Here is a 9627-nt window from a genome sequence, read left to right on the forward strand (position 1 = left end):
CATAAAACCATCTGATCATTTTTCTGATTATTATTTGGGCTCAATAATGGGAGAAAATTACATTTCAAGTGCAAGGAAGCTACATACAGTCTGGGACAGGAGCAATATGTGTATAAAAGCAATTGAAATGAGATTTAAACTAAACAATGATACAGACATTCCTCAAGGAGTGACACCTTTATTGAGGATTCACACTCATCTATTATTGTCTCTTTCTCTCACATCCCACCATTTCCATTTTCATAATTTTCCGTGTTCCCTCCGTCCCACTGGAGTCAACTGTTCCGCTGTGTTCTTGCTTCATTTCCCTCTCTGGTGTTTTTTTTTCCATGTCAGTCACTTTTTTTCCACTCGTGCACCTCTCACACTTCCATGGATGTCCCCTTCAGAGGGCCGGATGAGGGTCCTGACTCGTGAACATGGGTTATTTGTGGAGAGTCGAGGGGTCGGACAGAAAAAGTGTGGAGGAGAGAGACATGATTCACACCTGCAGCGTCTCAGAGAGGCTGGTGAGAATTATGTTTTCCTGCAGGTGTCCAGGAGGGGCTCTGCGAGGGGACAGACATCCCATCCAGACATCACACCGGTGTGTAATCTCACAGGACTTCCAGCACACACCCATTAGACAATCTGTGCTGTAGAAGCACACACACACACACACACACAGGTACCCACAAATATAGAACCACAAGATTGCTCTGAGTATGTGTGAGACCAGTGACTTCCCATGTGAGACATGTCCTGTCAGAATGAGGTGTAGTGCAGGTGTGTGACTGACTCAGAGGAAATCACTGGTCATAATGGTGGAGGGAGGGATGGCTTTGTCTCCATGGCAACAGCCTCCCTAAAACCTCAGTAAGGGGTGGGGTCCAGACACAAACAAATGTGTTTTTAGGAAAAGTGACTGATTGTGTGGGTGTGTATGTTTGTGTGTCTGTCTTACAGAACAACAACATCCCAGATTTTATCTTTATAACAATGCACTTTTCACAACAACCGAAGGGCTTTTGGAGAGTTTGTTTTAAAGACATATTGAAGAGGCTGCTTGATAAGGTGGGGAGTATCATTTGAAATGCGGACAGTATCATTTATCTGTCATGGCTGCTCAGTTGTATGATTTTCAATGGATAAGTCCTGATAAATCCATAGCGGTGAATTTGTAGTAGGATCGTCATCATGTGATCGTCAGCAGGCAGCTGACATAGTGTTCATTTGTTGTCAAAGATACAGGGACGCCGTGACGCTATCTCGCAATGATACAGAAATCTTTAACAACTTCGTGGATCCAGACTATAAGTCGCATCACTGCTGACCTTCTCTGAAAAGTTCATCTAAATCAGTTTCTCTGTTTTTGAGTAATGTTGCGTACAAACAGATTAACAGACAGACAAACGTACACCAGTCGTCACATAACTCTACGACGTTCCTTGGCAGAGTAATAACCTCTTACTACATAAAATGTGAATAGATTTGGCTACACTGTAAAAAACAATCATAACATTTCTCCACTGGGTACTAACCTCTCATATTACTAGAGTAATTTTCCATAGTTCAAATACAGTTTTAGCCTTAATTCAACATGATATCATGTGTACATTTTTGGCTTTTTAATGTTGAATGAAAAAAAATAGTAACACATGGATACATTTAATTGAAATTAGCTATTTTATATCTTAAGCAAAAGGGAAACATTGTATTATAATAATGTTTATATATTTTTTTTTTAAAATGAATTGCATGGTTATTGGCAGTTAACTGTTTTAATAATATCCTACATTAGACATGTAAATTTAGACTGATTCATAAAACATTTTCAAATATTAAAAAATATCACAATCCGTAAAATTAAAATTAAAATTCCATAAAACAACATTTTTACAGTGTAGAATGCTAAATAACAAGCAGTGCTATAAACATTGAAAAATGTATCAGTTTTATTTGATGTTATATTAATGCTCCATGTCAACTTGATATTGTCATTTCTAATTGAAATATTTTTAGATATTTAAACCTCCATATCTGGCCATAGATGGTCTTCACTGACCATGTACATGTATGTGTTTATGTGCTTGAACTAGCAAATACATGAGCATTTTAGCCACAGTGCTATAAGTATATTAATGTTTATAAGCACTTTTACAAAGTGTTCAAGAAATAGAGAGTTAAACAGTAATAAAGCAAATTTTAAAAAACATTGAAATGCATTAATAATAGATGAAAAATAGAATAAACACAAAATAGAATGAGGCAATAATACAGATTATGGCAAAAGTTTTAACAATCCAACCATGTTTGTGAATATACAAGATGATGCAAAGAAGATTAAAGTATTCAGCCTCATAATAATGTCATAAACGTACTGTTCCAACAGCTCAGGTACACGTTCCATTTTAGAGACTATAGAAACAGTGCGTGCACAACAGACACGATCCTGCTTGACATTAATACAGTCACTGCGATCATTAGGACACATTCAACACGGAGCTGCCAGCCACAGCCGAGTCAGGACGAGAAGGGCGTGGAGCTATTCAGAGAACACAGTTAATTAATTAGACTGTTGATGACAGATTGTTAATTACCAGGCAATGTGGTGGGAAGGGGTGGCACGAGGATAAAAATGTGGTGCATGCACAGGAAAGACAAACTGGATGAAATGTCTCTGTTTTCATAGCAGAACACAAGCACAAGCTGTTTGTCTGTCTCAGTCTGTTGCATCTTTATGTTGTACAAAAATATAGTGTGCAAGAAATGATTTATATACAGGGACGTGTAAAAGTATTGGTCCCCCTGACAGAAATCTTCTGTTTGTCACACTTAAATGTTTCAGATCATCAAGCAAATTTTAATGTCAGACAAAGTTAACCCAAGAAAGCACGAAATGCAGTTTTTAAATGATGATTTTATTTTTTGAAGGAAAAATGCTGTTCAGCCCACATTGCCCAATGTGAAAAAGTAAGTGCCCAAGCTACCCAAGCTACCAATTTACCAAATGACCAAATTAATTTGGCAGTTGTGTGACAAAGGAGGACATGATCAGGCCAGCTTAACAGGCAATTAAGCCATTGGCCAGTCGGAGGCCACTTCTGTGTTTGTGGAGGTTTCAGAAGAGCATGTGTACTGGGACTGTTGAGACATATGTTTGGTGTTGGCTGTCACTTTGCTCTGTGTGCGTGCAATTTACAGGCAGGTTGAAAATGTTCTTTGTTTAATTTAGTAATGATAGTTGCTGTTACATGTTTACGTAGTTTTGTATACTCATTGTTTGCTTCTTTCTATGTGTTTCCTGTTTATAGAACCACACATAGAGATGCTGGCATACGTGTTACCTCTGGTATGAGTTACAGAGAAAAAGGGAACAACTTGTCTTGCATTCTGACCGATGCCTCCCCGGCCACAACCCTATTGACCGGTGAAAATTTATACAGTCTACATCAGGGGTAGCCAACACCGTGCCTGCAAGCGCCTGGTTGCCCGCAGAGATGCCCATGTGAGTTGCCTGCCACACATGTTCTAAAAATAACACTAGTCACCATGAAATTCCTTATAAAAATTATAATTGCTGTTATTTTTAAATCAAAAATACTTACATTAATGCAGATTTTAAATTATAGTATTTATTTATTTATTTTTTAAAAACAAAAATGTCTTCGGTGTAAATGAACTTTGACCTTGTCCGAGTCAAAGTTCACTGCGCATGTCCAACTACCACATCACTCTTTGCTGAAGCGTCCGGGCGCAGACGCTTTGGGAAGCTAGATGTGGTTTTAGCCCCAAAACATGACAGAGAAGTGAAAGAGAAAACACTATTTTCACGACGATTGGGAGGAAGACTTCTTTTTTACGACAGTGAAAGATAAATGTAAGTGTCTTATTTGCGGGGCGACTATTGCGTCAGCAAAGCGGCACAATGTGGAGAGATGCTACTTTAGCCGCTACAAAGCTTCCATGCTAACTAGCCACCTGCTAGCGCACATAGACTGTATGCGGACTACGGACAGGAAAAGCCCGGGACTCAAAGACAGCTTTGGCATCTACTACGGGGCGAAAAGTTTCTTCCTGGTGAAAAATGTACCATTAGAAAAGCTTGTTTCAGTGACGATGGACCGGGCTCCTCCATGACGGGTCGCCATGCAGGCTTCATTGTACGATGCAGAGGTGATCCAGACTTCCCAACATTCCTACATTACCACTGCATCATTCACCAGCAGGACATATGTATGTACAAAAGTGGCCGGATTTGATCACGTGATGACTCCTGTCGTGAAGATCATAAATGGCTCCAAAGCCAAACAACCAGGACATTGAAGGTGCTGCTGGAGGAGCTGTCAGCTGAACATGGTGACCTGTTACTACACACAGAAACCCCATGGATCAGCAGGGGATGAATTTTGCAGTGTGTTTTGTCACTGTTGGCCGAAATCAAAGGGTTCATGCAATCCAAAGGGGAAGACACCTTGCTGCTTGAGGACACTGAGTGGATTCTTGCCCATGCATTTTTAACGGACATCACTGGGAAACTGAACCATCTGAACTGTGAGCTGCAAGGTAAAGGTAAGACATGATAAGCTCTGCAATGCCAGGCTTCCCACTAACACACATTTACAGACAAAGAAAGAGGTAACACATGTTGTCATTCAAAACACCGTGCCATTACACGAAAATGTGAAAAAATAATTTGTTGAAAACATGTAATGATTTGTTGTTATGATCTGTTAAAAATGTTGCAATGCTGGTGATTAATACTAATGTGATAGGATTCATTTCAAAATGTGAAAGAGTTGATTTTTTTTCTTACATAACTGATAATTTGTACAAACATGGGACAGAGTTCATGAATTGTTCAAAAATGTTACAAAGGTAGTGGTTTGTACAAATGAAGCATGATTTGATGACAGTTAATGATTTCCTAAAAATGTTAGAAGTGACAGTTTGCACAGAAATGTAACTGGTGTGATTTTGAACAAAATGCTGCAAATATGCTGATTCATACAAAACTGCCAAGAAAGATATTTACCAAAGTTTCAGAGATGGGATACCTCTGACTTTTAAATATTGGAACAGATTTCCATATGTGTGTGTGTGTGTGTGTGTGTGTGTGTGTTTCCTACCGTCATTGTTGTGGAAATCGTTGTTAATAATTATTGTTAGGAATAATTAACATAAATGTGATCAGTCTTTTTTACATATTATTTTCATTATTATTATTATTGTTTAAAGATGATGGCGCAAGTTTGCTACTAAGGAAGTTTGTATCAAACAAGGTGCCCTTCGTACTACTCAGTACCCTTGAAGTAGCTCTCAGGTTCAAAAAGGTTGGTGACCCCTGGTCTACATAATCTCCAAAACAAGTTGGGTTCAATTTAATTTCATTTGTTGAACCTAAACATCACTAAACAGAACCTGTCTGGGATTGTGAAGTAGCTAAGTGGTCTCAAAAAGCAGCACATGATGCCACGTTCTAAAGAGAATCAAGAAATGAAGCAAAACAAACTCATGGATATTTCTCATGCTGGAAAGGGTTGCATAGCCAGTGCTGAGGCTCTGCGACTCCAGAAAACCAGTGAGAGAAATTATCCACAAATAGAGAAACATGGAGCAGTGGTGAACATTCCCAGAAGTGAACCAACGACCAACATTTCTTCAAGAGCGCATCAACGTCTCACCTAAGAGGTCACAAAGAACCCAGATGAACGTCAAAAGATCTGCAGACCTCATTGGCCACAGATAAGGTTGTTGCACATGATTCTACAATAAGGAAGACACTGGGAGAAAATGGCATCATGGGAGAGCTGCAAAGCACACACCATTACTGACCAAAAAGAGCATAAAGGTTTGTCTGGCATTTGCAAAAAAACATATGGATGAAACTGAAGACTTTTGGGATATAATCCTGAGGACTTAAGAGTCAAAGGTGGAACTTTTTGGAAGACATAGGTCCCATTACACCTGGCGTGAAGCTAATACTGCATTCTATAAAACAAACATGATACCAGCAATAAAACATGGTGGTAGTGTGATGGATTGGGGCTGCTTTGCTTCCACAGGACCTGGACGACTTGTCTTATTTTTTTTGGCCTTTTGTTGGCTATATTAGACAGGTTTAGTAGAGAAGCAGACGGGAAAGTAGAGAAAAGATTGGGGAGAAGACCTGCAACAAAAGGCCATGACCTAGAATCAAACCCAAGCCGCTGTGTCGGGGACTGTAGCCCCTATTCATGGGTCGCCCACTCAACCTGTTGAGCTACCTGGGCGCCCAACTTGTCATCACCGATGGAGCCATGAATTCTGCTCTCTATCAGAAAATCTTCCTGGAGAATATCACCATGAGTTCCTCACCTAAAGCTCAAGGCTAATGGGTTATGCAGCAAGACAATGACCCAAAGCACACAAGCAAGTCAATGGTTGAGTGGCTCAAAAAGAACAAAATTAAGATTTTGGAGTTGCTGAGTCAAAGTCGAGACTTAAATCCAATTTAGATTTTGCAGCAACACCATAAAAGGGCAGCTCGTGAACGAAAACCATCTAATGTGACTGAATTAACACTATTCTGCAGGTGGAAAACTGGTTATTAAGTTCAGAGGGGCAATTACTTTTTCATAGCGCTGATCTAAGTTTTCGATAAATCTTCAATAAACCATCATTTTGTGCTCTGTGGTTTATCTTTGTATAATTTTCAATAAATATAAGTTTGATGATCTGGAACATTGAATTGTGAGAAATATGCAAAAATGGAAGATTTCTGTAGGGGGGCAAACACTTTACACGACACTGTAACTGTTGGACAGGATTTTTTACAGTGCATGATAATATTTTCTGTCCTGTCATGCTCTTGGCAGCGGAAGAAATATTCAGAGCTTCACCAAATTGTAAAATACATTTATGCAAGTAAAAGTTCTTCTTGCAAAAATGTAAAAGTATTTCCTATAAACTTAAAGTATTGAAATGACCCATTACTTGTGTTATTATTCATAACAAAAACTGTAATTGAGTATAAATGGTAAGTATTTGCTGTATGTGAATGTTAAGTTACTACTACCTCTTCAAATCCGCCATATTTTAAAGGTAATATTGTATTTAAACCTCACTTAATTACTGATTCTTTGCAAGTTCATTGTTGTATTATTGTATATTTTTATTTTTCATAAAAACGTGTGATGGAATGTGATTGATTATTACGGACTAAATTATCCAAGAGTATACTATTTTAAGAAAAACCTTGGGGGAAAATGTAATCCTGTCCTTTTTGCTGCTATTACTTGCTACTCAAAGCCAGATTTGTAACAGACTGGGCTGTTTTTATGTTTACTAAAATAAGAAATTCACAGCTGGTTGTTTAATTAACATTATTGTCACATTCACTTTTAAACCACATCTTAATGTCGTCGTTGGTTGGGGATAAAATATGCTGTTTGGTAGTTTATCCTACATTAATGTGCCATTCTGGATTCACCATGTGCTATTTCTGTAAAACCTACAGTCGTCTTCAGAGGTGGAGGAATAATTTACATCCTGTACTCAAGTAAAAGTGCAAATGCCACAGTGGAGAAATGCACTGTTACAAGTAAATGTCATTCATTTTTGCAATGCAAATCCATAATTAGCAAAAGTATTCGAATCAAAACATAATAAAAGTAACAAAAGATTCCAATTATTGATGTATTGTTGGAGCTGCTAAAGGTGATTTAACATTATATTGTTTATCTGCTGTGTAGCTTGTGCCGCAATAAATTTATAACAAAACATATTTTGTATTTTTAAACTAAATATGCAAAATAGCTACTTATTAAAGTTCAGCCGGATAAATGTAGTGGAGTAAAAAGTAGAATATTTCCCTCTGAATTTCTATGGAGTAGAAGTATAAGGTAGCATAAAATCATACTTTGGTAAAGTACTTAAGTAAATGTACTTGGTTACTTTCCACCACTTGTTTGAAAGATATGGAGTTAAAAGTACATTATTTCACTCAGAGGAAGCAAAAAAAAAAAGAAGCATAAATGTGAATACTCAATTTGTCTGTTTGGCCCTATTTGATTCCATTTCTAATCATATTTCCACCAAGTTCTGCTGTATAACAAGATCCTGATACTGTGATTCTTGTAAAGACACTGGATGAAGTGAGATGAGGTTGCATGAGGGCGTCCTCTAGCTGCTGACATGGAGAACAAGCACAAAGATATTTAGTCCAAGATCTGTAACTCAAACACCAGTCTGTCTGCAGCCCTGTCTACTAAACCTGCAACAGAACAAGTATTAGGCTATTTTATTAAAGTAAAAGCAGCTATAAAAATATCTGAAAATCTGTTCCATTACTTGTAAAAGCAATGCTGTCAAATCCTAGAGAGTAAAACTACAGAAGTGTAATCAAAAATATAAAATATCAAAAGGAAAAGTGGCCATTATGTACAGGAAATGTATTTAGAATTTAATTTTGTCATCAAATCAGTCAATGTGTAGATTTCAGATTAAAGTACAGTTTTAAATACATTAGGACTCTTAAAGGGAGTAGAACAACCGGTCAGTAAATTAACAATATTGCTTCATTTGTAGATTATTCATAGATTAAATTAAAACGGATTGAAACAGTCTTTTACTATAAAATAAGACAATTTATAAAACTCAAATGCAGACAGAAATACATTTGTAGGCTGCAGAACACACTATAAAGTAGATAAATCTCTATCATCAATAATACTGTCTGGTCTTAACGTCACGATTTAATTTAGTCAGTAAAAAATCCTATTTCATATCATTTAAGAATTAAATTACTCAGGTTTATTAACAACTTAAATAACCCTGCAGCTTTAATATTTAAGCTTGTTGGGTTCATTTGTAATGCCAGTTTAATGTCACTAATGGAAAGCACTTCGGCTCAGCAGCTTTTATTTTAGAGAAGCTTAAGTGACAATAACTGTACAATATATATAAAACACTAAATGAGAAATACGGTCTTTAGTTGGGCTTTTATTGCTTCACTGGTAATACTGGTGTATTTTAACTCAAGTAAGTCAACTAAAGAGTCACCACAGTAAGATAATATCACATTGCATTGCATGTTTTCACTATGAGAAGTGACCTGGGATGACCCCAGCTGTGAACTGCTGCTATATAAACTGAACTCAGTTGAGCTGAATACAGGACTTTTTGAACAGTATCTTTTTGATCTTTGGCTCGTAGCACTGTTTCATTTTCATGTCATTCCAAAATGTCTTATTTAAATGTTACTGATTCATCTGTGCCACATTATGGTTTTTATTTTTTTTATGGTTTTTATGGTTTTGTAGTAACCAAACTGTATTGTTTTGTTTAATCATGCTGATGGAAAGCACTTTGGTCTTCTTTGATGTTGCTGTAAAGTGCTCTATAAATACATTTTGATTGATTGATTGATTGATTGATTGATTGATTGATTGATTGATTGATTGATTGATTGATTGATTGATTGATTGATTGATTGATTGATTGATCTTTATTTTTAAAACAGTCATTTTACAGCCATTTACATTCCCAGTTTTGCTTCGCAGAAGAGCGTGCAGTTGCTGTGAGAAACTGTGAAAATAAAAATATTAATAAACAAAGATATGATGAAGAAGAAACTAACAGACAGTAATCCATCATTCTTAACAAGCC

This window comes from Amphiprion ocellaris, chromosome 15, assembly GCF_022539595.1.
Source record: "Amphiprion ocellaris isolate individual 3 ecotype Okinawa chromosome 15, ASM2253959v1, whole genome shotgun sequence".
Taxonomy (NCBI): domain Eukaryota; kingdom Metazoa; phylum Chordata; class Actinopteri; family Pomacentridae; genus Amphiprion; species Amphiprion ocellaris.